The 2,765-nt window shown below is 41.9% G+C and overlaps 1 pseudogene; it reads right to left on the reverse strand.

The window, feature by feature from the left end:
* Nucleotides 1-1,408: 1,408 nt before the first annotated feature.
* LOC105743295 lies at nt 1,409-2,270 on the reverse strand (annotated as a pseudogene).
* Between the last annotated feature and the right edge of the window lie 495 nt (nt 2,271-2,765).

Here is a 2,765-nt window from a genome sequence, read left to right on the forward strand (position 1 = left end):
TAGCTTTGAATATCCAAACACACAAAAAGCAGGGCAATTAAAGAGCTAGAGGAACACAATTTTAGTTAAGCAGAGGGAGAAATAGATATATCTGCTGTCGCACTTGTTTATTATACCAAGTTAAACCTTAAACTGGGCTTTGAGTTCTTGATGAAGTAAACACATTATATCCTCTGGTTTTCCCTAAATGAAAATATGTAAATTCTTGTAAGTTTAAACTCCCAATGACATACTATAGAGCTTCAGCAGGGATGCCAATTCTTTTTTTTTTGTATTTTTTTGGGAAGTGTCTACAGGGTGTTCAGAGTCTTGCTACTAGATCAAATTCATAGTGATCTGCCTGTTTACAGCCTCCCAAGAGCTGGGATTAAAGGTGTGCACCACCATGTCCAGTCTCAATTGCCATCTCAGCATGCCCTGGGGGGCGGGGCCTGCACAGTAGGCCCGGGGATGGAACCCCTGACCCCTGCCCCTGTTTGCAGGTACTTTAATCCACTGAGCTATTTGGCCTGCCCTGGGGATGCCAATTCATACAATGGGCAATGCTTTCAGACTTCAGTCCTCCTGATAGAAGTAGTTTTTAAATGATGACTTTTCATATTTGATACCAAATAAACATACTAGAACAAATACAATAAAGTTACATTCATTAAGAGTGTGACAGCAAATTCTAATCCAAATGGGACTTGACTGCCTGAATGCCTGATTTCCACATGATTCAATATCTTCAGCTTTCTGACCTATGGACATAAATTGTCTGTGATTAAGACACTAGAAATTATCATGATATAATTTCATGCTTTGAAACTTACTTCTTGAGGGTTTTAAGTATATCTTCTGGAATTCACGGAATTTTCTCAAATCACAAATTTGTACTGGGTCTGCCTTGCCAGCCCCGCCCCCGGGGTGCACTGAGACAGCAATTGAGACTGGGCATGGTGGCACATGCCTGTAATCCCAGCTCTTGGGAGGCTGTAAACAGGGAGATCAGGACAAGTCTGATCTAGTAGTGAGAACCTTAGCACCCTATAGACCTTTCTTTAAAATTTAAAAAAAAAAAAAAATCAAAACAAAAAACAAATTTGAAATTGCTACATGAAATCTGTCTTCACTTTTTTTTTTTTTAATGTATTTAGTACGGGCTCTACAGGGTCTCAGACTCCTAGTGATCCTCCTTCAGCCTCCCAAGTGCTGGGATTACAGGCGTGTGCCACTACACCCAGTCTCAATGTCTCAGGGTGCCTTGGGGGTGGGAATGGCACCACACACCTGGGATCCAACCCTGGTTCCTCTGCCTGCCTAAGCAGGCACTTTAGTCTGCTGAGCTATCTGGCCAGCCCCAGAACTACTTTATTTATTTATTTATTAAAAATGTATCAGTTATATGATTAGGTTCTTAGTAAGAAATTTAGAACACTAATTTATGAGGATAAATTCCATTTGTCAGAGCAAAAATGGATCACAGGTAACCCTGGAGCTGAGGAACAGCTTTGATTTTTGCTAAAATCTGTGAGCCCACCTCTTTCTGATCCACCTTGCACTGCTCTGAAATCTGGTATCTCTCTTTCTTAGTTTTGAAGATCTCGCCCTCCTGGTGTCTGGGTTTCCACAGCTGCTTCTTCTTGAAGTAAGCATCAGTGAGGTATTTGGGGATTTTCAGTTTGCTGATATCAATTTTTGTAGAGGTGGTGAAGACAAATTTCTGGTGTGTTCTTCATAGAGGAATATGATTAAGGCTAAGAGGCCCAGTCACAAGTAGCAAGCCACTGGCCAACTGCTTCAGGAAGACCACTCTCTTGCCTCTGTGACGCCCGGTGAGGATGATCAAGATGGTGCCAGGAGTGATGCTAACTCAAAGTTTCCTCACATGCTGACTGAAGGGTTTCTTGCCGTGGCTCAAGAGCTCTTGGGGCACATCTTCAGTAGGGTAGTATCTAGACATTTTTCAAAGCTTAACCACATGAGTACCTCCATTCTTGACCCCACCAACTGGTTTTGTGATGGTAGCAAGAGCTTTCTCCTTCTTTTTCTTCTCAACCTTTGATTTAGCAGCTGTGTACTTTCTCTTGTACAAAGCCTTTCTACAAAGCGGATCAGGAGTGTCTACCAATTCCTCTAACCAGAACAGCATTTTGACTGCAGCAGGGATGCCCCTCCTTGGACTCTCTTGCCTTTACCTTCCCCTTCTTACCAGTGCCACTGGCAGTGGCCTTCCTGGCTTCAGGTTTCTTCTCTTTAGTGTCTGGCTCCTCAGTTTTTTTACCTGCCATCTTGCAAGACGGGAAAGAGAACTAAGTTCTTCCCCCCCACCTCCCCCAAAAAAAACCTACTTTAGAAGGTGGCAAAAATGTTAAGTGTGCTCAAATTGAGGGGCAGTATTTTGAGGGGTACTAACAGCAATATGTCTCTTTTGGTAATAAACTTTCACCTTCACATTCACCGTATCTTGTATTCTTAAGGTACAAGGAAACTAAACTGTATGACCTTAGCTTTCATCTAAGATTATTTGTATTATCCCAAAAGCTAAATTTATTTTCAAATGATCATAATCAGAGAAACAGCCATCACTTTTACATATGATTCTCCTGTTTAAAGTGTATGTGTACACTTTACAGGTGCAAAGCAAAATAATTTGATGAATCAAGCATGCATTCCTTAAAAATATAGTATTGGTGGGGGCTGGGGAGATGGCTCAGTGGAATAAGCACTTCCCTGGCAAGCCCGAGGGCCTGAGTTCCATCCCAGTTCTGCAAAAAAAAAAAAAA

This window comes from Octodon degus, unplaced genomic scaffold (genome assembly GCF_000260255.1).
Source record: "Octodon degus isolate 3935 unplaced genomic scaffold, OctDeg1.0 scaffold00114, whole genome shotgun sequence".
Taxonomy (NCBI): Eukaryota; Metazoa; Chordata; class Mammalia; order Rodentia; family Octodontidae; genus Octodon; species Octodon degus.